The 27,214-nt window shown below is 41.8% G+C and overlaps 1 protein-coding gene across 6 annotated transcripts in view; it reads right to left on the reverse strand.

The window, feature by feature from the left end:
* Fat3 (FAT atypical cadherin 3) overlaps window positions 1-27,214 on the reverse strand; it is a 599,580-nt gene that overhangs the window by 446,485 nt on the left and 125,881 nt on the right. The gene's annotated exons all lie outside the window — the stretch shown is intronic.

A 27,214-nucleotide genomic window follows, 5' to 3' on the forward strand; every position in this document is an offset into this window, starting at 1 on the left:
TCTGCAACAATTTCATTTCCTGGACTCCAGAAAAAGCAGATAAATAATTGTGGTATGTTCACAAAACGATTCTGATATAAAACTTTAAAATTTCATTACTCTATGAGCTTGGAGCAAAAACATCCAAACCTATAGTCAGTGCTCATCTGCTTCTCCCTGTTTCTGAGTGCTGCCTCACACGGCTTGGTAAAAACCTCAAAATGGACACAGCAGTTCAAATGAAGACCCTCGGCTAGAAAATATCTTTTGACCTTACTTAAAATAAGGACTGAGCACCACGACTCTCTATTGACTGGACAGGTACTCTAAGAAGAGGGCCTAGTAATAAGAAGGAAGGCAGCCGTGGTAACTAGTGCATTACCCAGAACACACTGCTTAAGCCCTGGCCTGAGCCGGTTCCATCCGGGTCTGAGTACCGCTGTCACCATTGATCTGGGAGCAAATCCACAGACAGTGTTGTGCCACATGGGAGACATTCCATCCAAGAGCTCACTGAATGTCTTTTCCAGCAAACATTTATGGGACACTTGTGACAGGGATATTCAAGGTCGTTTATATGTTCCCAGGCATTCACTTGAGGTGAATGGCTACATTTTACCAAGGAGGAAACTGAGACACAAACAGCATTAAGTTGTCCAGATGCTGCAACTGAGCAGCCACAGAGCTGCAGAATAAATCAAATGGAAACGGCGTCTTGTTTATTGCCTCAAATACTAAGAGTAGTGGAAAGAAGAATGCTTGCTTCTCTGAGTTGGTAATTTTATTATTCATTTGATTTTGCCTATTTTTCTCTTTAGGTTTTTCTGCAGTGAATATGCAATCTTGGCTATAATTTTTATAATATAGAAAACACGGGCTGACTATGACATGTGAACAGTCACTATGTGATGGAGAAAATGTTCAGAGAGCAAACAAAATGCCAAGATGAGCTGTCTAAGAGGCAGCCTGAATCTAATTCCAAACTGACCACCCATGGGCACTCATGGTCACCTACCCACTTGTCCCCTAGGGCTGTCACAAGCACAGACTCAGTTGATAAACATGCATTTAATTAAAATGCAGGAAAGATATGACTTTAGGAGGTAATTGAGAATACAAAGAAAGAGCTGATGGTTGATATGGTTTTGAGGGTGGGCTCTTATGATATAATTTCTAGATGGAAGCATTCAGGTTCAAATGTAGCTACCGTCCCAGATGAAGCAGGGACTGGGCATGCCCTGATGTGCTACCTACCAGGAATTCCCACATCTCTCTGCTCTCTCTCTCTCTCTGGGTGTCTGCAGGAATCTGGGTCACTCCATCGCAGTGCTGACCCACATCTACAGACAGCAGCCTTCCTGTCTTATTAGAGAAACATCAGCTCTGTGGAAGCAAGCCTTATGAATAAGTAAATTTACAGATAAGCCTGTTTTAATTAGCTGGGGAAGAGGAATCCCACTCCTTCTCCCACATCAAGCCAACACTGATTTCCTTACATCTAGGCACATCTGTAAACAGCTCCCCACCTCTGTCTCCTCCACTCGGCTGATTAGTCCCTTTTAAATTCCTTTTGAATATAATTAATTTGCTTTCCCCACTCTTTCAACCGGTATATCAGCAGAGCTTTGAAGCATCCCTCTTGCAGGATGATAGCTGTGAGTGATTTCTCTGATTCAGTTACCTTAGGATTTCCACAATGAGTTCACTAGGCAGTAGGATATGGGACTCTGGGAGGAAAAAGCTTCAGTGAGTTAGTGAAATTCTTTTCTGTGCTTTCCTGGTCAGAATTTGAAGACACACACACATCCCTGCTGCACGTTTCCCCCCACTCCCTGCCAGAGAAACTCTGTTTTGTCATCCAAATCTGCTTCCCAATGGCTCATTCTCCTCAGGGCAGCAACTCACCCTGGTTTCCTACTTGATGCACAAAGAGAATAGACAAAGTCATCAGAACCAATCAGCAATGATGGAGGAGGCAGGGTGCACCCTCGGGGTGGTCTGGGTGGGATGAGACAGTAAGGCAGACCCCTTTGAAGCCTTTGAATTGTCTTACCCAAATGCCCTCTCTGGACCTCTCCCCAAACCACTGTGTAAGAATTAGTGCCCCTTCCCATCACACAAAAGAAGCTGAGATTAATGACATTCTAGGTCAGCCCACATTTCTGTGGGGGTGGGGGTTTTGTAAAATGCACATGGATTTCTTTGTTAAGTTTTAGTGGCTGCTGGGAAGCAGCCTTGCAATTTGAAGATTCCACATAAAATACCTCAATAATTGGTTAGTTTTAATTTTACCATCAGATGGTCAAGAGCAGCAATATCATCTGAATTAAATATCACAGCACTCCCTTTTTCTTTTTCATCTCTCTCTCTCTCTTTCTCTTCCTCCTCTTCTTTCTCCCCACTCCCTCTCTCTTCCTCTTCCTACTTTCATTCTTTATCTTTTTTGTTTGTTTGTTTTTCAAGTCACGGTCTCTCTGTAGCTTTGGAGCCTATCCTGGAACTCACTCTGTAGACCAGACTGACCTCAAAAATCACAGAGATCCACCTGTCTCTGCCTCCTGAGTGCTAGGATTAAAGGCATGTACCACCACCTCAATGCTCCCTCCCCAATTCTTTATCTTTTAAAAAACGTGTTTGTGGGTCTTGAGGACCTGAATTCAATTCGCAGACTCACATGATAGAGAACTGATGATCACTGAACACACTCTGTCCTCCATGTGTGTATTATGCCATGTACAAGCAAGTGCAAACGTGTGCGTACACACATTAAAATACAATTTAAGATAAAATATATTTGCTGCACTGGTGGATTAAGAAAAATCTGTAGCTTTGACGTATGTTAATGGCAGCCAAACAGTGGCCTCTCTCATGAGATCCCGTGGGTGAGGACGGGAAAATGTGGCACCAAATGAGACAGTGACAAACTCCACTGCTCGCTAGGCAGAGTGCCTACTGGGTCAGGATCTAGTGACTTGGACTCTGAATTCACTCTTCTACCTGCAGCAACATCCTGGATCAGGTCACCAAGGCTCACATGATGTAAAACTGGGACAATACATACGCAGATCAAGCTCAAATATGGTTTTGCTAGGTCAGTATGGTATTTCTCAGAGTGTGATTGTTATACCTGCACGTGTGCCAGTAGTCACAGGTGAGAAAGGCCAGCAAACTGTGGCTGTCTTAGGATTTGAACCGGAAGGAAGAGAAAGATGTTTGGTTTGGTTTTTTAAAAAGTTCTTTAGGGTGTGTATATGTGTGTGTGCACTTGTGTGTGCATATTGTGTACAGAAGCCAGAGGTCAGCCTCCAGTATCCCCTTCCATCCCTCACTACCTTATATTGTTCTAAGATTCAATTGTTTTATTTTAGGTATGTGAGTGTCTGCCTGCATATATAAATATAAATATAAATATAAATATAAATATAAATATAAATATAAATATAAATATATAAATATAAATAAATAAATATAAATAAATAAATATATATAAAAAAATATATATATACACACACACACACATCACATGCATGCCTGGTGCATGGGGAAGTCAGAAGAGAAAGGAGCATCAGATCCCCTGGATCTGGAGTTACTTCTGCTTATGAACCACCATGAGGGTGCTGGGAACCAAACCCTGGTCCTCTTTGATAGCTAAAAATTCTCTAAATTGCTGAGACATCTCTTCAGAACTACTATTGTATTTTTTGAGACAAGGTTCCTCACTGAACCTGGAGCTCCCCAAATCTCTAGACTAGCTGTCCCATGAACCTGCCTCTACTTCCACAATGCAAAGACCACAGGCACACCCAGGACTGCAGCCAGCTTTTCCTCCACTCTGGCCTCATTCCTCCCCTTCCAGACCCTCCCTTCAGAAAGCCGCCAAGGGTCCGTTCCTCCTCCAGAGATGCTCAAGACCACGCCTACAGGGTATTTAAGATTCAGTGTCTAGACCTGCCATGTGATTTCTCTCCTGCTTTCTTCCCCCTAGAATCACCGGAGTGCTTTGCTCATTAAACCTGGACTTTTAATTCAGCCGGATCTGATTTACTGTATGGGTAGAGAAACCCAGTATCGGCGTAGGGAAACCTTCCAGGCAGAACCTCAAAATGTTCCCCTCTCTGAGCACCAGAAAGTTCTTATCCCACTGCCTTCCTGGATGAGAATGCCCCGGCAGGTAATTCCCTCAGTGTGATCTCTTTGCTGACCACCAGACTCCCCACAAGCCCTGGCCGAAATGCTGAGCAGAGACCAGCAGAAGATGACCCTCAGCGGGGCCCCTCCACGAGCCCTCTGGGTTTTGTATTTTAAGTACCAGCTCTGAAACCCACTTCTGAGGGCCAGTGTAACAACATATACACAAAGTTCATACTTGGGAAAATTAAAAATACATGTGAAAACATGCCCCCCCACTTTTTTTTTTTTTTTTACTATTAAGTACTAGAAGTTCATATTAAAATCCCAAGTCAAAAGAAAACCAGGCTCATGCCCCTTGATGTCAAAAATTCTAGATGCCCAGAAGCCAGGGTCTCCTGAAATAACACACGATTGATTGCAGCCAGAGTTCAATTTTCTCCGGAGCTCCTCGTGTTTTATTAGACTTTCTTCCCCTAAAGTAACTTCAGTGTTGCAATGAAGAACAGCAAAACCCAATGAAGCTTGCTGGAAGGACATAAACTGCCCTCCAATGTCTCAGAGAAACACAGCAAGCAACATGTCCTTCATGTTACTCTTGCTGTCTGCATACCTTTCCACAACGAGCAACCAATCAATGTCTCCAAAGCACTGCCCTTTAAGAAAATGGATGGAATTAGGTACTTAAGGTGGAGGGTAAACTGCAATTTTCCCCTAGACTGCTGCGAGGATTCAGATTTCTGAAATTAAAGTGGAAAAAACATAAAAAAATAAATGAATGGGTGAATGAAGGTTTGGGGTGCTTGGCATACAGCTCAGTGATACAGTACTTGCATGTTTGTGTAAGGTCCTAGGTTCAACTCTGAGCTCAAAACAAAGAAAGAAAACAGCAACAAAATAAATCAGAATCTATCTGAGCACGGTGGCTCCCATCTATAGTCCCGGCCTTCAGAAGACAGGACAGGACCAGTGCGCCTCCTCTGCTGACGGAGTTAAGCACCACCTGCCTCGGGGGTCTTTAAACCTTCAGCTGTGCTACACATCGCCTCTTCAAAGTGCCTCTCTGCCGCCACTGCCGTCGCTGCCGCCGCCGCGCAGTTCTCTCTCTTGCTCTTGTTCCTCTCCTGCTTATTCTGTCTGTCTGGTCTGTCTGTCTGCCTCTCTCATGTCCCTGCCCCCTGCCCCCTTCCACTCTTTCACTGTCCCCACCCCTCCCCCAATAAGCCCCTTGCACTACCCCTGTTGCACATTGTGTGTTCTCTCACGGCCACACCTTGGCAGGGCCTGCCGAAGGTGCCCAGGTGCCCCCTTTCCCCATTTTTATCCTTTCAAGGAAGATCGCCGCAAGGCCAAGTCCAGCCTTGTCTACACAGGGATTTTCAGGCCTTCCAGGGCTATGTAATGTGAGCGTTTCAAGACCAATGGGGGGAAAAAAAGAAAGAAAAAGAAAGGAGAAAGAAAACAGAATAGCTCATCAATTCATTATATTCTAGTTACTTGGCTACTTGCTTGAACAGAGTTTTATCTATTCAGTTTCTCAAGTCAGGCAAGTGTTATTCTCAAACCTCAACTCTTAGATATGTAGGGACATAAAATGCCATAAAAATAGATTTCAGTTTCAGTGTCTAAGACTTGACTTTCTCTCCTGTCACTACACTGAAGGCTGCATCCCTTCATTCAAGATGACCATGTTCTGTTTATTCTTTATTTTTTAAATTTTATAATTAATTTATTTTTACATATCAGCCAGCCATGGATTCCCATTTTTTAAGGCAAGGTCTCATGTAGTCCAGGCTGGCCTTGAGCTCTGTATGTAGCTTCCCACAAACTCTGACCACCTTGTCGCCACTTCCTAAGTGCTGCGATTACAGATGGGTACCACCATGCCTGAGCAATAGTCTATATTTATAAAAAATATAAACAAAGTCAGAGAACAGATTTGTGGTTGCCAAGAGGTCACAGGAAGGAGAATGGAAATGATCACCTCTCAGGTTTACTGTTTCTTGCCAGGGTGAGGAAAATGCTAAAAATAAAGAGTGGGGATGGATGCACAATTTGGTGAATAAACTCAGAGCTACTGAAGTATACACTTAAAAGAGAAATGTGTGCTCTCTGAATTTCATCTCAATAAAACAAATAAATAAAACCATCGAAATCCTAGGGACTTCATCTCATCAGTAGCTCACAGACTCAGAGATGTCAACTGGGGGCTGAAGGAGAAGAATGCAAGTTTATTTTGCAGCACCTGCTGAAGGAAATGTGATTTCCCATGATTCCTGACATGTAAAAAACCAGTCTGTTTGGGAAATCAAAGACTGATGTGTCACCAGGAAGAAGGCATCTCTCAAAGGCAGTCTGGGGGTCAGAGCAACTGGGTCTACCTCGGGTCTTCGAGAAAGATGAATCATGCAAGCAGTGTTTCTCATCTCAGAAGCATGGGTAATTGTGCCTCACAGGGCTAATGGTTGGTCACATGGGTACCGTCTAACAACTTGATGCCCAGTCAGTAAGGTTTCTTTTGGGGTGCTCAAGAAAGAAAAGATATGCTGACATAAACTGTATTTGGCAGGTGAAACAAATGTCACAGAGGAATATGGGGATGCAGAAGTGATAAGAGGCTCCAAGAAGCTGAGAGCCATAGATAAGTCGATTCAGTGAGTGCCATGCAGCAGGCAAATTCCACTGAAAGCTGTGTGAAACTGGTACTTCATGTACCAGGTCCACCCATTAATTCCAAGCATTCTGGAGAGGCACAGGAAGGGTCATAGGCCAGCCAAAAAGAGCATTTTAGATATTAAAAAACATTCACTGCATGTGGCAAGTACACTCACATTTATTTTCCAGTCCTTTCAAATTTTTTTAAACAAAATTTAATCCCAATTATCCAGAGAACAAACATCTCACCTGCTATATTTCATCCCCCTCTTCCTTGGGCATCTACAGGCACACACACACACACACACACACACACACACACACACACACACACACACACACACACGAGTGCACACAGAGGCATGTACAGGTGTGTCCACAAAGCTGTGATTACCTGGTGGCCTTGCCAACAGTATCATCAGCCAAAAGGTGCAATCCATTCATCTCTCCTGGGCATGTTCTCCAAATGTCTCTCCAGTTGACAACCAGATCCTGTAGTACGTCCCTCAGCCTCACTTGACTTGATAGCTGCCATCTTCTCTATCACTCTGCCATACCCAGGTCTGATTGCTTCTTGAATTTCCTCCTCTAATGTTTAGAAATTAGAAGCCCAAATTCCTCTACTTCAAAGATTCTGTTCTAGTCATTTGAGTAACCCCAAAACAGTGACATGGAAAAGCTAAAGGTCAAATGGAAAATGATTTTTTTTACCTCCATGGTCTCAAACTTTTGAAGATGATGACATTGACTTTAAACAGATGGAGACACCAAAGCCAAAAGATGACCTACAAAGACCACATTTGCCCAGCTAGCATAGAGCAAAGCTAGTCTGAGGCTTGGTCTGTTTTCCTTCCTTCCTTCCTTCCTTCCTTCCTTCCTTCCTTCCTTCCTTCCTTCCTTCCTTCCTTCCTTCCTTCCTTCCTTCCTTTCCTTCTCTCTCTCTCTCTCTCTCTCTCTCTCTCTCTCTCTCTCTCTCTCTCTCTCTCTTTCTTTTGCCGTTGTTGTATTGTTTTTGCTTTTTTCCCCCTCATCTACAATCCACTAAAAAGATTTTCCAGGGCTGCAAGGAAAGAGCAATGGGCAGTGATCTGAGTTACCAAGCAGCCTAGGCCTATGGGATGAAAAGAAAAAAAAAAAAAAAAAAGAATGAGCTGTGGCTTCTTCTTAGTCCCATAAAACAGAACAAAGCTATCCAAATTAGCTCATGCTATCTGCCAGAAGAGAAAAGTGGCTTGTTTAGTGTAGAAATGATGGATACTTTACAATCTTCTGTTTCAAAACTGGAGTTTCTTTTGGAATGAGGAAGTCTGGTGTAAATCCACGAGGAATCCGTTCTATACATAAAATTGCTCATTACCATACAACATGAAAAAGATGTGGAGAAAGTATGCTAGCATATTTTCCCATGCTGATGTAGAAGACACAGAATTCTGAAGAGGTCAGGAAAGTGTTGCCTACCAGAAGTTGATGGAACAGGGGTCAGGAGGGGTGAGGAGATGACAAGGCCAGAGATGTAAAATGAAAAAATGTAACTCTAAGGTCTGCATATTTGTCTTTCTAAAATTAGTAATGAAAGATCTTCACCCTGGCAACAAGACTAGGAGATACAGCCATTGGGAGATGAGGGGATGGAACAGAGTACCCATGAAAAAATAACAGCCCTTATAAAAGAGGCCTGGGAAAAATTCCTCATCCCTGACACTATGGGAGGACCCAACCACAAGACACTGGCTTAGAATCAGAAAACAGACTTCAGCAGACATGATTCTTCAATAGCAGCCTGAATGGACAAAGAAAAGACTTTTGCAAAGAAATATCAAAAGAGGTTAATATAAAATATAAAAATTTATATAAATTTATAAAAAATCTAAGATATATAAATTTTATATAATATTAAATTGAGATAAGTAAGGATTTTGTTTTTAAATCTTGGAGTAGTGAAAAGCAACAGCCTGGGTACAGCTGAGGTAACATGGAAGACCTTACAGAAAAAAAAAAAAAAACTGTAGTCAAAACAAACTCAAAGCTTCACTCAAGATTGAGAGCATCTGCTGAGGCAAGGCCATGATGCTGAGGCAAGGCCATGGTGATAAGGCAAGGCTATGGTGATAAGGCAAGGCTATGGTGATGAGGCAAGGCTATGATGGTGAGGCAAGGCCATGGTGCTGAGGCAAGGCCATGGTGCTGAGGCAAGGCTATGGTGCTGAGGCAAGGCCATGGTGCTGAGGCAAGGCCATGGTGCTGAGGCAAGGCCATGGTGCTGAGGCAAGGCCATGGTGCTGAGGCAAGGCCATGGTGTTGAGGCAAGGCCATGGTGGTGAGGCAAGGCCATGGTGCTGAGGCAAGGCCATGGTGCTGAGGCAAGGCCATGGTGCTGAGGCAAGGCCATGGTGCTGAGGCAAGGCCATGGTGCTGAGGCAAGGCCATGGTGCTGAGGCAAGGCCATGGTGATGAGGCAAGGCCATGGTGCTGAGGCAAGGCCATGGTGATGAGGCAAGGCCATGGTGCTGAGGCAAGGCCATGGTGCTGAGGCAAGGCTATGGTGCTGAGGCAAGGCCATGGTGCTGAGGTAAGGCTATGGTGCTGAGGCAAGGCTATGGTGCTGAGACAAGGCCATGGTGCTGAGGCAAGGCCATGGTGCTGAGGCAAGGCCACGGTGCTGAGGCAAGGCTATGGTGATGAGGCAAGGCCATGGTGCTGAGACAAGGCCATGATGCTGAGGCAAGGCCATGGTGATGAGGCAAGGCCATTGTGCTGATGGGGAGTAGAGACTTTAATAGACAGGAACCAGGAACGAGGGAAAAGATGATGGCTGTCCTGAAGATAAAGCCTCCTAGATAACAAACTTTAAAAAACTGCCCAAGAAAGTGTTAAACACATCACTGTGGCAAAGCAAGTCAGGTGACAAAAAAATTAAAATTAAAAAATACCAGAAATATGAGGAGACATTGTACATGAGAGTATACTGGACAGACCTGTGATTTTCTCTTCTTTCTTTCTTTCTTTCTTTCTTTCTTTCTTTCTTTCTTTCTTTCTTTCTTTCTTTCTTTCTTTCTTTCTTTTTTCTTTGAGAGAGAGGAAGAGAGGAGATATAAATACAAGCTGAAAATCTCTGTTGGGGGGCAATGAAACACAGTGAAAGTAATCCAACAGTAATAATTTCCAGTTTGATTTCTCCAAACCTAACCTGTCATCATCTCTTTCCTCAGAATCTTAAATGGCTGAGAAAAAGTATGAGAAAACCCAGAGTTTACAGTCAAGGTCTTCAAAGACCCTCAGTGTTTCAATTATTTTTCATGGACATATGCATTATTCAAAGCTTTTAACCACAAAAGAACAAAGGAAGCAGAGCTATTCTCCTTGCAGGATTTGAAACTGATGTGCACACACACACAGCATGGCTTCTTCGTGTTACTCAACCTTTCAAAACAACCGCACCAAGCCCCTGAGCTGCTCTTGCCTGGGCTCAGCAGCTTTTCCCAGTCTTCTTCCACAAATACCTATAGTGCCAAGTGTTGAGTGAGCCAGACACAGTGGTTCAACAGGTAGAAATCCTAATGCCAAAGAATTCGGTCCAATTGGAAGTAAGTCAGACAGTAGACCTGAGCTATGAGAAGAATCACCAGTGACATCAGTTTAAGATGAATTCTATGCCTACAGAAGGAGTATGCTCAGCACCTCAAGAAAGGGAGCTGACTGGTACAGCTGATGGACAATGTAGTTGGGAATCCTGGTAGCATGAATATCAAGTGGAAAAGCCCTCTCAATTGCAAGCTGGGCAGCTGAACAGGATCTTTGTTTGTATTATTATTATTATTAATCATCATTATTTCATTTTCTTCGTGTAAGAATGCATTTTAAAATAAAACAGAATTGTAACACAGATAAAATGCATAACAGAATCTGAATTTACTTTGTGACCTGGCAACAATTTTTGTTTCCTGAAACAGTGTGACTTTCAAACATAATCTAGTGTAAAAATATATCATTTAAAACTGTGTATGATGATGTATACCTGCAGTCACAGCATTCCAGTGGTGTAAGCAGGAAAGTTAGAAGAAACTGGCCACATAATACTTTGCCCCAAACAAGCAAGCAAGCAAACATTACATTACCTTTAACCACAACACAAAATTCTTGCTTCTGGTTAAATGTTATCAGAACACTCTCCTACTCAGATTTCTCACTGAGCTAATTATGCATTCATGAGATATACAAAGAACTGAGGGAAATTAACTGAGTATTTGGGCAAGACTCTAAACTTCCCTGGACTTGTATTTCTCTACCTATAAGACAGAAAGAGGACTGGGTAACTCATTTAGTACTGGCAATAATAAAATAAAGCGTGAAACTAGACCTTCGAAAACCTTAGCTCTTGTATCTTTACAGATCCCTATATGAAGTTTGGCCTATGCTGTAAACATTTGCTCCCATGCACAAGCCATTGTGGAGTGTCATTCACTTCTTCATGTTCCTACATGTACCGAATCCTCAGGTTTGGAAATTTATACCTCAATATTCTTATGCTCTTTAAAAAGCTGCTTGCAATTGAGAGTCATCTTTTTAATGTCCTCCAAAGAGAATTTATACTGTATTTATGGCCTGGACATAATCATTACCTTCCAATAAAAATGACTCATTAAATAAAAAGCAATTTTCACTAGTGAGTTCTTAAAATATATTTGCTTACTTATGGAAATCCAATAGCCTCTTGCTCAATATTTTCTGCATTTTTCAGTACAATTATTTGAGGCCCATATGTCTATTCAAAACTTGTCAAATCAGAACAACTTAGAAACACTAGGAAGGCCGAAAACCACACCAGGAAGCAACCATGCAAATAAAATCGCTATCCAAAGCAAATGGCTCCAAGGTTCATCAGAGAAGGACAATGGCCCAAGGCCTTCAGTCGTCTTCAGGTTAGAAGCCAACACACAGCAAGACAGCTGCATCCAGCATCATTAAGGAGAACCCCACAGACAAACTGGAAAATATTCCTAGCACAGAAGCATGTTCTTGAGGGCAATAGCTGGTTGGCAAGCTCTGCCTATCAAGCAAGAGTCCCATCCCAGGCCCCCAAGATGATGGCTGGATGGAGAGCCAACAGCACATCTGCTCATTAGCACTCAGGGTGCTTTCCAGGTGCCCGTGTCTGCCTGGAACCAGAACAGACAGCAGAAATTACCACCAACTGAAATGTAGAAAGGGCCTGAGAAGCTCTCCTCACAGCTGGAGAAACTGCAGATGACCACAGAAGTCCCTCTTCTCTGACCCCCAACAAGTGGTGTGGCCAGTGAATTCCAGTAGAGAAATTCATTTAGCCCTGAGGAGATGGAGTACAGAGGGGCAGAGACTCCCAGCATGCACTGCCTGCAGGCACAAATGCATGGGTTGTGTTTTCCATGACCCTCTAGTATTTCCTAACAACACAATGGTTTGCATTTTAATGCTGGTGTTTTAAAGTCTGGCTTATTTATATGCAATACAATAATTAGGGAATTAAAAATGTTGAGAAGGGTTTGCATGTGTTAACCACTTAAAAATTTTGGCAACTAAAAGCTGAATTTGTATGATTTTTTTTTTAAAGATTTATTTATTTATTATGTACACAGAAGAGGGCGCCAGATCTCATTACAGATGGTTGTGAACCACCATGTGGGTACTGGGAATTGAACTTAGGACCTCTGGAAGAGCAGTCAGTGCTCTTAACCTCTGAGCCATCTCTCCAGCCCCTGTATGATTTTTTAAAAATGTACTTTGATCTTTGTTTCAAATGTTACATATCTTTGTTTGTTTGTTTTAAGTCAGGAAGCAACAAAATGTGAAACACCAAGTTGTGAGATACCATCAAGGTGGAGAGGTCTCTCAGGGGGTAGACTGGGGAGGTGACCCAGGGGGTAGACTGGGGAGGTAGCTCAGGGGGTGGACTGAGGTGGTGGCCCAGGGGGCGGACTGGGGGAGGTGACCCAGGGGGCAATTGCTCTAGCTTGAGGATTTGAGTTCCTGTCTCCTCCATGTTAAAATAAACAAATAAAAGCTGTCAAGGTGGTATGTCGGTGTAATCACAGCATTCGAGACAGGCAGATCTTCAGTAGCATTGGTCACCTACTTTAGATAGTAAGTTCAAGGAGGAGCAAAAGACCCTTCCCAAAAGTAAGATGGAGAGCAGCAGATGAAGACACCCTATGTTGACTGCCAGCCTCCATACACACACACACACACACACACACACACACACCAGGGTTACCCAAAACCTCACAGTATAAATATGAAATGCACAAACTGGCACTAAGCTCAAGTAAGAATCAAAGATTTTTTTAGAGTCTTATCAAAAACAACATCCTGGTGAAGTCTGTTAAGATGATTACTTCAGACATCCAAAGTATCTTCTAGATTATGAAGACAGCCTTGAGCAGAATAATGGCCATGTTGGCTAGCACTGGGTTCTAGGCTGAGCTGTTCCATTGATCCTTTGAGGGCTCTGGGAAAATCATTTCACCTCCATAGTTTCCGTTCCTGAAATACTGACTCTGAGCATTCTAAGGAATCAACAGTTATGTAAAAATCCAATTCAATTACTACTTAAGCGTTTTGAATAGCTAATTCTTTGGAAATTAGCAATTTAGCCATTGTGTCTATTAGACAAGTTGGTGTCTTTTCCTGTTTCTTGCATGGATGCCTATTATCTAGACTCAACACCAGTCTTCTAGGCCACGGAGGGAGCTCAATGTCCATTGCATCTGACAACACATCAGACACAGCGGCTGTTCCAGGCACTGTGTTTAAAGGCAATGGATTTTATGGTAATAAAAAGCAACCTTGGTTAAAACAAAACAACTGCATATGTAAAAATGGGTTCATAGCAGGGAGATGTGGTATATGTGAATAGTTAAGAAGAGTATGACATTCAGTACTTCAGATTTGCTACAACTGGAGGGATTTGATATTGGGTTCATTAACATCAAAACTTGATTTATTAGAAAAATATGTTCCAACAGGATGTTCTAAGGCTCAATAAAATCTCCAGATACAACTGTGTTTTAAAGCTCCCTTCTTCCTATGGGGTTTTCACTCTTTAAGATTTATTTTTATTTTTTAAACTTATGTGTATATACATGTGCTCGTGTGTGTGTGTGTGTGTGTGTGTGTGTGTGTGTGTGTGTGTGTGTGTGTGTCCATGTATGCAAGTGCCCACAGAGACCAGAAGAGGATTCTGTCCAATTCCCTGGTGCTGAAGTTACAGGAAGCTGTGGGATACCCAGTGTTGAGTGCTGAGAACTGAACTTGGGTCCTCTGGAAGAAGAACTGCTGAGCTATCTCTCTAGCCTCCTTTTCACCTTTCTTCACAGAGAAATTATCAGAGTTTGTGGCAAGCATCCAATCTAATCATTTTTTTTTCCGGCCTGTGATTAGAGACCTCATCAGGAAGCTGCTTCTTGGGGAATTTTCTTTATAACCCACTACTGCCTATGTACTCTCTTCTCCTCGTCTGTGTCTAAAGTCGCCTGGCTTACTGTCCTTTATCCTTTACATTTATCTCTGCTGGTCATGACTGCATTAGAGTGAATGATAGGGGATTTCAAGCTGAGGGAGGTTGGGATAGCCAGGGTAGCTTGATTTCTAATATTCCAGTGAGCACTGCTGGGCACCTGAATCAGTGCAAGTAAACAAGATCTATCATCACGCAACATGAGTGAGTACCAAGCAGTGGAACAGAACAAAGAGAGCATGGAGGTGAGCTTTCTCTTCTGGATCGGAAACACTTTCTCTTGTCCTTGGACAACAGAACTCAAGGCTCTCCTGCATTTGATCTCTAGGATTTCTATCAGTGTAGTCATCTCTGAGATTGTTCCGGTCTGAGTATAAACAATCCTTCTTCATGTGCTGAAGTCTTGGTGCCCAACTAGTGGCACAATAGGAGGGTTGCTGGGTCATGAAGGTACTGATGTCATCAAAGAGTTAACCCATTGGTGAATTCACAGCTGATGGGCTATTATGGGGTGGGGAACTGGATTGCTGCAAGAATGTTGTTGAAGGTTGTCTGTTATCTGTCTTTTCTTCTTGGTGCTTTGATTCTCTGTCTACTTCCCAGTTCCCAGTGACCTTAGCGGTGCTGCGTCATCAAGCCATTGCCCTGTGATGTACCCCAGCGAAAGCCCAGGAAAACTGACACCAGTTGACAATGGACTGAAATAATGAGACAAGGCAAATGTGTCTTCTTTTAAAATTGTTTGCCTTAGATATTTTGTGGCAATGACAGAAAGTAACTAAAAGTATGTGGAGCAAGGCTTTAGACCTAGAACTGGAGTCTCTTTCTGACTAGGGCTGAGCCATGCTGCTAGCTTCCCTGGCTCTCCTGCTTAAATGCTTCTTTTGGAGACCTCCAGAATCCTGTGAGACAGATCTTTTTAATACCTGCCTCTTTCACACACATGGGGACAGTAGGAGGGGTGAAGCCTGAAAAGAAGCCGAGCAGATACCATTCCCTTAGATCCCAACCCCAGCCTCTTCTCTCTCTCTCCACTTCCTGCCCACAAACTCACACATGTATTTGATAAAACTACATTCTGACTGTGGATGTTCGCAAGAAAGGAAGGACACAAAACTATGTTCTAGCCACATTGATTAAATAATAAATAATCCTGCTCTTTTTGTTTTATGCTTTTAAGAATTCTAGGGTCCAGAGATGGGAATTGTGGGGTTTTAACAAAGCAGAGTCCTGGGAAATGTATTGTTTGTGTTATGATGTTCTGAGTAATAAAATGCCTCCACACACAAGCATCAGAGTGTATGGGCTTTTGCCTTAATTTTGGTTTGTTGTGAGTACAGAATCTTTCCAAAGCACAGCTCAGTTTCAGCCTACTCTTCGGGTGGTGCTCTACCAATGTCAAGCATGCTCCAAGGCAACATAATACTTAACTGCTCATCCTGCTTCCTAACTGAAACTCTTCACTGATACAACATAACAGAGATTCCTGCCTCCCACTGGAAACAGCACCCATGAAAAAAAATGGAGACGGTAATAGCTGCAAATAGATGAACTGTATTATGAAAGTTCTGGTTTCCCTAACTGCTACCCAGACACATCAGCATATCTGAAAAGTCTTAGCTGAGAAGTTGGTACTTTCTTGTGAGAAAAATCATGTCAATATGAGGCCAGGCATGAAGAGGAGACATCAAAGCTAGCCTCTGCTCACATTTCTTCTAGGTCCAGGCTGAAATTGCCCTACCCTATGGTTCCCTGTGACTTCCTGTGGATGCACAGGGGACTGGGAAACAATATGGCAGTTGTGAAGCTGAGACCAAGTTTATAACATGCCAGTATGTACTTGGGATCCCCTCCATTTGGCCTTTTCCTCCCCTGTGCTCCCCTGGGATCGCACCCTTAGGACCTATCAGGTACTGTCTTTCTCCCAGCTGGTTTACAGGGAACCTGGGCAATGCTGATAATCCTGTCTTCTCATTGCAATGATAATTGTCTCACTGTGTGGTAATGAGGTGATGAACTCCAGGATGCTTGGGGTTGTTAATCCTGAAAATGACTAAAGTACCCTGATTAAGCTCTCAGAATCCACTGCTGGCCTGCCTGGCCCAAACTGCAGCTCCATCACAAACTTGGAGGACTCAGAAAAGAAATTCCAAAGCAAGCTTGTTTTCTCATGTGAGAGATGGGGAAGACAGTAGTGTCTAGCTGCAGGTGTTCCTGAAGGAAAGAGAGATAACACTAAATCACTACCTAGTAATAAAGTACAGAGGAGACCTGGTCTGTGCATCGCGCTTCCTGCCTGGTTCTCATTGTAGTTCATAAACTATTTTGGGAAAAGTTTCTGCTCTGCAGTCTCTAAATGTCACAGGATTATGTGTGTGGAAATCGATTTTAATAGAATTATGTACACGCTAACATAAACAGGTTATGGATAAAGCATAAATTTACTATAGATTAGAGCAAATTTGTTTTGAGGGTGACATCCTGCTTCTTAAGGGTATCCCACCAAATTATGAAGCCCTAAATTAGCTAAACTATGATTATATTCTTTTGAATCACACTTTGTGCCTATGAAGTTTAGAATTCTGACCTAAGATTAGCATCTGTGAACATCTGCAGCTAAGTTGTCTGAGTGATTCAACCAGAGCATACCAGTCACATTCCCACACACACCCAGGTGAGGCAGAACTGTGAGTTCTCTCTCTCTCTCTCTCTCTCTCTGTGTGTGTGTGTGTGTGTGTGTGTGTGTGTGTGTGTACATGGGTAGAGTGCATGTGGATACCAAGGGTTGATGTTGGTGTCTCCTTCAGTCATTTCCATCATATATTTACTGTTTTAAGATCTTTTTTAGTGTGTGTGTCTGTGTGAGGGCATATACTCATGTGTCTACAGGCAAGTGCAGAGACCAGAAGAGGGTGTTGGATGCCTTGGAACTGGAATTCTAGTCATTGGGTACTGGAATCCAAACTCCAGCAAGTGCTTTTACCTTCTATAGCATCATTTTATGCCCCTCCACATTGTTATTTGAGACAAGGTCTCTCTCTGTGTACCTGGAACTCAACCAGTGCAGCTGGGCAGTGAGCCTGAGGGATCCTCTGTCTCCACCTCCACAGGACCGGGATTACAGTCACCCCAGCCATGCTTAGACTCTATGTGTGCCCTGGTAATACAAACTCAGGTTCTCATACTGGTGAGTGGAACATTTATCAACTGAGCTCTCTCCAGCTCCCAAACTGTTTATTGATATTGTTCAGTGTCTTTGCCCTTTGCCTCCAGATTCTTGCCATGGTAATTTTCATATGTAAGACAAAGTACCTGTAAGCATTCTAGGGATCTGAACAATTTCTATACATAAAAGGGAAAGATCCAGAAAGCTATCTAAGGAAAATCACCAAGACAAAAGACATATAAACCTGGCATAGGAAAGCATGGTTCCTACCACATTCAGAATGAATGCTTTGCCCTGGATACTGAAGCACCGATACTGTGCATGCACTGGGGCTTGTTTTCTGTAAATAATTAGATGAGAGAGAGAGAGAGAGAGAGAGAGAGAGAGAGAGAGAGAGAGAGAGGGTATATTGTTCTTCCTATTATACAGAGTCTAGACCTGTGACACATTAATGGTAAGAATATTTGTGGCAGTGAGTTTGATAGGATATCTTCCAAAATTTGATAGCAAGGTTGAAAGTTTAAATTAAATTATCAATAACAAGTAAGCCTAGGAAAAATACATCTTAATTCTCAATAATAAAGCCAGATTTCAGCCATCCACTGTGGAAGATAAGCAAATGGTATTTCCATGCTTTCTGCAGCAATTATTATGAGATTGCTATACTACAGAGAGGCAAGCAAACCAAGGATGCAGCCAGAAATGAGGCCAATGTCAGGATTTGGCCAGTAAAGTATCATGTTGCTTCTGTGGGTTTAAATGATGTCTGTGGTATTTATGAACTTTGCAGTTTATGGAAGTATAATTTTTTCCTCATTTCAAAAACATGCAATTTTTCTGTCATAACTTGTTCTTTCTTCAATACAGCCATTCAGCGGTGCCTCTCTGGCCCTAAGGAAGCTGGGTCCATTCCTGCGGTTGCCTCAGAAGACTTCCATCTTATCACTAACTCACCTCAGTGTTCCAAGTGTCTCTCAGAGAGTCTTACCTCAGAACATATGGAAATCCTCTCACAATCCAAAGGTGATGGTAAGGCCACAGGAGTGGCTGGTAGATGGTTTTGGTTCTTGTACATGACACACTTTACTGTTACACATTTCTCTGTCTATATGACCTGCCCTTGACTTAAGCCACCACCCATTCTGAGCAAAGCTCTAGAACAAGAGAGAACAGGTGCATAGTTAGTATTAGAATTTGGGGAAAAAGAAGTAGAGGGCCAGAAAAACATTTATAGGTCTCAGAGGTAAACCTCTGTGTCTTTATGTTCTTGTCAAACTACCTTTTAATGTGTGTGTATGGTATATACCTAAATTCTTTATCTTAATTTTCTCAAATTTTATGTACTTTTTAGGTCACTATGTTTCATATTCGATATATTTTACTAGCTATCATTTTCAACTGTATGTTGCTTTTTCAAAGCAACCAGAATATTAACTATGCTATGCAAATGAAAATCTGTGAATTTAATCACGAAGAATGGCCCAGAGGAGCCACTAAATCCTATAGTGTCCAGTGGGAAAATTTGGAGAGCACTATTTTATTCAATAGCAGTGCACAGAATTTAATGTAATCGAACCAACTCCTACTCACAACTCTTTGCAGATATTCTCTGGATAAGATGTACTTTCATAAAAAAAAAATAAACTGGCAAGCTGAAAATACGGACTGCAGCCCATTTTCATTTTCATTTCAGTGAAACACTGAGAGTGTAGTGGCATCACATAAATATTTATCAAACTCTATAATTCTTCCAACTGTAATGATAAATGAAAATGTCCTTCAAAGTACATGCAAAACACTTCCAAAAATTGCCCTGGTTAGAAAATTGAACTGATGCAAGCTACCCAAAGTCATGGAGGACACTAAATCCATCCCTCCACCTTCTGCACAGCCTGATACACAAATATGAGCTGGTCCTTGTTATTGCATTTCCTTTCACTGCTGCCTGTGTCCATTTTTAAATGTGAAAGAAGGACCACACACAGAGGAAAGAGCACACACGCCCCAGGTGGTCAGCTTGCTACCCTATCTGGATTACTTCTTTATGATTGTCGTTACTCTCATCATTTACTGGTTATATGGGGACAATAACAGCCCAAGATTGATACACAATGCAGACATAAACCAACAGTCCTCCATTAAAGCTAAATTGCCTCCAGCCAACAGCCAAAAAAACGTCAAGAAAAAAAGCACCTGCTGAAAACTGTGGTAGGAACTCTCTATCCATCATTTCCCAGAAGCGTCTCTCGTCTCTCCGGCCTGGCTTACATGGCAACTCCTAAGTTCATCAGAACAATGTGACATGTTCAGAGATCCTCTGGGAAGCCTGATTGTTTTTCTTGCAAATGAGTATGGTCAGAAATCTCAGAGCCAAGTAAAGTTTCTGGTGTCACTAATCATAACTTTATTCCTCTCATTTGCTTGTTCTGATTCCAAGGGCTCGGCCAGAAGCTATGCTTATTTTGAGTCAAATGAGCTCCAGTAAGATATCACATCTGAAGTAGATGAAGAAAAGGAACACTGTTCAGTCTAAAGTTGTCATGAATTACACCAAAGTCTCCTAAGAATGAATGTTTCCATCCTGAGCTTATCAAGGGGGAGTTACCAGCAACGTGAAGAAGGATAGAAAAGATAAGCAATCATCCATAAGACAAACATTGTTTCCAGTGCCTCTGAAATCAAGGAAAGGAAACTTACAGTGAAGTAAGTCAAAGATGCTCCTGTGGGGACCAACCACTCTGTCAGTACCTGGGTTGGGCTCATGGTTTTTGCAATTACATAAAGCTCTTCAGTGTTTTCTAACAATACAGAATTTCCCTTTTTGGCATCCACTGTCTGGATTATCTGATGATCAGAAACTGCAGAGAAATGATTCTAAATATAGCACTGGCCTTACTTCTTCAGTGAACTAAATATATGCTATTCAGTGCATGGCTTTATTGTTTCCTTGGCCACCAGGTGAGACTTATCTGTCTCTTTGCAAAGGACCAAAGCACAGCATGATAATGATGGAGAGTTTGAAATATTCAGGTCACTCTGCTGTTCACTGAACCCCTTTCTCTGCCCATTTCTGGTAGTGGAGAAGCAGGACAGGAGTTAGATAGCAAGAAAAAGACCTGCTTTACTTTCCTCCCTGTGAAATAGAGAGCTATCACCACGCCTGCTTCTTCAGAGCTCCAATACACCAGAGCAGGGTTATAGAAACCATATTTAATAAAAGTTGCTGGAAAATAGTACTCAAAATACATTTAAAATTAAATCTGTTTCAAAAACATTTACCTAAGAAGAATATTTTACTAGTTAGGCTCCTGGAAGAAGGCAGACAGTACACAGTGCTAACCCGAGGAAGAAGCATATACTAAATATGCCACTAACAAAGGCATGGGTGAAGGTCACGGAAAGTCAAAAGTGTGCATTTGATGTTCTAGGCCCGTCTATCAAAGGATGTCCACATCACCTAACGTGAAAAAGTCAAAAGGAGAAATACCCCAAGTCCACCCTTTTCCTCCTCAAGCTTCACTTCTGTCACAGAGTATAAAAGCAAATTTGCCTATAGTCTTCTGGACACACAACAGGATACAAAGTAGATCTGAAGAGTCAAGTGAACATGCCTATAAAAGTTACAAAGTTTTATTTATTGATGGTTGGAATATATTGTCTAAAAGAGCAACTACTTCTTCAATAATTAATATTTCTCGGACCTTTTTTGGAGCATATAGTTAGATCCAGGCACATATTAGGTCCCTAGCTTCTACGGAGTCTATAAAATAAATAAAGCATTCCATGTCCAGACAAGTTGGAGAAATGCTTATCAGAGTGTCAACACAAGAAAAGATCCAGCTGAAGGCACTGTGCATGTGAGCTCCCCTGCAACATCAGATGAGTCAAACCTAGAGGAAATGAACCCTGGCTCACGGGACTTCTGAGTGATCACAGATATGAGCATCTTATGAAGAATGTGGCATATAAACAGTGCTCAGTAAATATTAGTTTTGCTGCTCTGGAACATTCTGGAAAGGCCACCACTATGGAAGGCCCACACCTTACACTTGCATCTCTTTTACATCACTAGTGTCTGCCCGGTGTTTCTCATTTAGGTAAAATCAGTTCATGTGAGATAAGATAGACAATAGGAGCTGATCTCATCACTGCTTCATTGTGTCATCATTTAGTAGTGATTCACTTGTCTTTTCTCTCCCTTAGTAAAGGAGCTGTCATCACTTGGACTTCTATAACAAAACATTTTACACTCTGTAGTTTATCGACAATCACAAAAATACCACTTACAAGTTTAGAAGCTGGCAAGTCCAAAATCAGTGTGAGAATTGACCTAATGTCTGGCAAGTGCCCATTCCTCATAAATGGTTTCTTCAACTGTATCCTCACACAATGGAAGGGGAAAGAAGTTCACTTGTACTGCTACCCTAAGGTTATTAATCCTGTTTATGAGAGAGGAGCCTTCATGACTTCTTTTCCACAAAACCCACCTCATCACACTGATTCCAATGGCTGTTAGATTCCAACACATGGATTCTGGATGGATGCCAACCTTCAGACACTTTCAGACTGTCCCTCTGTCCCAAAACAGTGCCGAGCTTGTCCTAGGGCTGTGCTCTGACTCTCAGAATCTGAGAAGATTCTGCATGGAATCTTCCAGAGTCTCTATGAGTCCAAGCATCCTTCCTTGTGAAGAAGACACAGGGACTGCCTATGAGGGCTTGCAGGAGCAGGAAGGGACATGGGGTAAACTCGAGAATCTTTCCCACTGGATTTCAGATCTCAGAACTGCTAGCGACTGGACACATGATCCTGGCTGAGAAAACCTCTGATACTACCTCATTGACTTTAAAAGCAACTTGCCTCGGGCCGGGTCTTTATAGAGTCTCAGTGAGTGGAAGAAATAAATAGCAATAATGGGTAACATAATACTTTCTTAATTATCTCTGATTAAAGTCCCAAGCTAGAATCGGTTTGTCTTAATTAAATATTTCTTTAACCCCAAGTAAACAAATTAGTGAAATTTGTGCTGTAGTTTGTGGTTTACAAAATAATCGAACACAAATTCACAGTTTAAAATATACATTGTGTTCTTTTTAGAACATTTTGTACCTCTGAGTAGTCAAGAATATGGATTCCTGTTGTGCCATAGAGTAAGAATTCATTCTTTGTGAAGGAAAAACTGATTAAATTGCATCTTCCACACTAGCGATTTAAATTGTGATCAGACTCAATGTAGCATGAGGAGAGTTAATCCAGCTCCTGTGAATATTATTAAACATTTAATAAATGCTGGTGCACGGTTAAGAATTTTAAAGGTGTGGTTTTGTGCACTGAGCACCAGAAAGTCAAGAATTTCAGTCTAGGAAGTGCATCAACTACCCCCAGCACCCACTCCCTTTTCATGAGGTGCAAGCTCCCAGAATTATTGAAGCACAAATGGGCTTAGGAGCCATCAGAAAGACATTCAGAAAAAGATTGCCACTGAGGAATAATAAAAGGTTTATCTGTATAGTAAAATTTGATTAGAAAAGAAATGTGCCTAGCACCTGAGCTACATCATCTGCCATTTAAAGAGATGAGAAAAAAGACCTTAGGAAAAATACCGACTCTGCCAACCCCTTTCTTGGGAGCCCGAGGTTCAGGCCTTCTCTCTCTCTCTCTCTCTCTCTCTCTCTCTCTCTCTCTCTCTCTCTCTCTCTCTCTCTCAAATGAAAACAATTTATTTATTTTCATTTTTCTTTATTAAGAAATTTTCTACTCACTTCACATACCACCCACAGATTCCCCCTCCTCCCTCGTCCCACCCCCAGCCCTCTCTCCCATGCCCCGCGCCCCGCATCCCCCCATCCCCCAAATCAAGGTCTCCCATGGGGAGTCAGCAGAGCCCAGCACACTGAGCCTAGGCAGGTCTAAGCCCCTTCCCACTGCACCAAGGCTATACAAGGCATCACACCACGGGCACCTGATTCCCAGAAGCCTGCCCATGCACCAGGGACAGATCCTGATCCCCTTGCCTGGGTGCCCCCCAAACAGTTCGCCTTATTTTCAGAGTCTGCGTGGCAGGATGGCTTAGAAAACTGACAGGAAGCTTCTCATCTCACCTAAGCTCTACCACTTGCAGTCTGGGACCTTACCAGGGGTCCTGCATTGCGAACAAACCCCAGAATTCTTGCTCCAAATCTCAAAGTTGGTGAGTAAGGCGTAAGGCCAGGCACTGAGCAACCGTTGGCAGCTGACTTCCAACTTTTAAAAGGCAAAAATCCAAACAAGCAGAGATCATGTCTGCCTTCATGGGTAGCAAGTGGGCCCAGAAAAGTTTAAGCCTGAGCCTCAGGAACTGCTGCTGAGCTTACGAACCACTCCCTGAGTGTTGGTTCTAGCAATGCTTTTCAGTACTTCAGGGCCGAGAGTCGATGGATCCTGAAAGAACCATGTGAGGCTCTGAGCCCTGTGATGATGGCTTCTGTGTTACGAACTTCCCAAACCTCTGAACCCTGGCACAAGTGCACACAGCAACCACCCAGGAGCTCCTGGGCTTAGATCCTGAAACTTGGGGTCAGTGACACGCAAACTGGATGACTGCATGTACAAGAATCCAAATAGATTTCTATCTTATGAAATATGATGTGGAATATTATGAGAATTCTACTCTTCAGCTCCACATCCAGGCATCTTTTCCATAATATAGAGAGAAAACTTTCATTGTCTAAGAGAAGAAAATGAAGTGACAGGGGAAAAGGACACTTGCTATACTTTTAAAAACTAAAAGGTGCTCTGAAAAAAAGATCTCAGAAACACAATGAGTGTGAAGAGAGAGAGCAGCTGTGCTCAGTCTCAGATGCAGGTGCACAGTCTGGCTTTCTTCCCCACGTAAGGCAAAGGCAACCTTCACGATTCACTTAGCTTTGACCCCTCGAAGCTAATGTTCACATCAAATGAATTTTTAATTCGTCAAGTAGTGTTACAACACAACTGACATTATTTTTATAAATGAAAGAGTCTATTTTACAAAGTTCAGAATGCAACAGAACAGATATGAACCACTGAGGTTTTTTATATTTCTTTGGTCAGGGGTTTCCAACAGCAAGGATATTAAATGTTTGGAGTCATTTTCTAAAATAAAAACTCAAGTAAAAACAGTAAACTGCAGAATATATAGGCAAAGTATAGGCTACTTGTGACAACTTCTCCTGCCCTTGACTCTCTGAGTCAAGCCCACGGTTTAGCTTCCTAATTGGACAAATTACTGTACCTTAGATAGCAGTAGTTAATAACTTAGCTGTACATCCTTCTATTGACATCCACCTGAGTCACAAGTCTTAAAATGATCATTGCAGGGGGAAACTAAAGCCCCCTCTTTGAGGGCACAGCACAAGTTCAAGAAGGCCCTCTGCCTTGACCATGTGAACACACTGATCTCAGGCCTCCAGCATGCACAACTATAAGAAACGAAAGTCTATTAAAGCCACCCATGGTGGTGGATGGATTTTATAGTAGCCTAAAACTGAATGAGATAGGTACTAAGCAATTCTATGACTTTTGTAGAAAATTAGTTAGTATATGCAAATTTGCTCTGAAAACACAACACACTAATACCACCATTCACAGGACAAGAGAATATGCATTTTCTTTTTTTGAAATTTTTAGAATCTACTAAGACTACTAAGGAAAATATGTGGTGCTAACAGAAGACACACACACATATGCATGTACACATAAACTTGTACACATGTGTATGCACTCGAATGTGGAAAAGGACATACAAACATTGACACACATATACACATACATGTCTAGTCAAATATACATTTATAAAAATGATAAACATAGCAAGCATTTTTAAAATTATGCCATTATCTATGATGGAAGGTAAGTAGATAGATTTGGGCAATAAGGTATTTGCCAAATTTGCTCTGCATTTTAAAACATCTATAAAATCAATTATAAATAATGTGTTATACAAAAATCCCAAGACAGTTAAAAACAAAAACAATAGCAGCAACAACAAAAACCTTCTGAATAATAAAAGAACCCTGGAGGTATCACCTTCCTTGACCTCAAGTTGTATTACAGAGCTATGGTAATAAAAACATCACGGTAGTAGCACAACAATAGGTATGTCCATCAATGGAATGGAATTGAAGATCCAGGCATAAATCCACACACCTATGGACACTTAATATTTGATAAAGAAGCTAGAAATAGAGACTGGAACAAAAGGAAGCATCTTCAACAAATGGTGCTAGTCAAACTGGATGACTGCATGTACAAGAATCCAAATAGATTTCTATCTTATGACATTGCACAAAACTCATTAAAGACTTCAACATAAAACTAGATACACTGATTTAAGAGAAAATGGGGAAGATCCTTAAATTCACTGGCATAAGCAAAGACTTTTTGAACAGAACACCATTAGCACAGGAATTAAGATTAACAATTAATGGAACTGAGAAGCTGCCATTCTGTATGGCAAAGGACACCATCATTCGGACAAACTGGGAGCCTACAGGATGGGAAAAGATTTTTGCCAATTACACATCCAATAGTTTGCTAAAATACAAAATATATTAAGAACTCAAAAAAGTCCTAGATATCAAGAAAACAAATCATCCAATTACAAAATGGGGTACAGGTCTAAACAGTATTCTCAAAAGCAGAAACTCAAATGGCTGAGAAACACTTAAATGTTCAACATCTTTAGATATCAGGGAAATGCAAATCAAAATTACTCTGAGGTTTCATCTTTTACCAGTCAGAATGGCTAAGGTCAATAAAGTAAGTGACAGTTCATTCTGGCAAAGATTTGGAATAAGAACACCCATCCATTGCTGATGGGAGTGCAAACTTGTACAGACACTATGAAAATCAGCTTGTCAGTTCCTCAGGAACATGGGAATCAATCTATCCCGAGATCATCTATACCACTCTTTGGCATATACTCAAAGGATGCTTCATCCTACCACAGAAATATATGTTCAACAATGTTCACTGCTGCTCTATTCATAATAGCCAGAAATTAGAAACAAACTAGATGTCACTCAACTTATGAATAGATAAAGACAACATAATATATTTACAAAGTGAAATATTATTCAATGATTAAACTATGAAATTCTCAGGTAAATGGATGGAACTAGAAAAATAATCCTCCTGAATGAGGCAATCTAGACTCAAAAAGACAAATATGGTATGTATTTGCATATAAGTGGAAATTAGCTGTTAAGTCAATGATAACCAGGTTATAATCCATAGAGGCAGAGAGATTAGATAAAAAGAGACTTGGGGACAGATCGACATCCTTAACAAAGGAGAATAGAATAGATAGTTCTGGAAGGGTAAGAGGGTGACTAGAATAGGAGGAGCAGGTGGGGAGGTGGAGGGAAAAGGAGGATGAGGGAAGGAATATGGGGAGAGACAGCTAAAATCAAGGGCATTTGAAATAGAAATCTAATACAGTAGAAGCTTCCTAAAATATATACATGTATGAAAGAAATCTAAACAAAATCACCAAATAATGGGGGAGACAGAGCCCCAACTGGATGTCTTTGTCACCAAATGAAGCTTCTGGTTGGGACTGGGTTATAGTTAATTGAGTTGTTGGCCAAAGGGATCCCATGGGAACCTTCTAACAACCTAGACTGTTGTCAAGACTACTGGTTGCTCTTTACAAAACAAGGTCCCATTGCTGAAGGCAACACCAACACAGCCCATTGAACATGGATAAGTTGAGCTGATGCTTACAAAGAGCCTCCCCCCCAACTACAGACTAGTACTCTGCAACTAACAAAAGGAGA

The sequence above is a fragment of the Peromyscus maniculatus genome, chromosome 7 (genome assembly GCF_049852395.1).
Source record: "Peromyscus maniculatus bairdii isolate BWxNUB_F1_BW_parent chromosome 7, HU_Pman_BW_mat_3.1, whole genome shotgun sequence".
NCBI classification, from domain to species: Eukaryota; Metazoa; Chordata; class Mammalia; order Rodentia; family Cricetidae; genus Peromyscus; species Peromyscus maniculatus.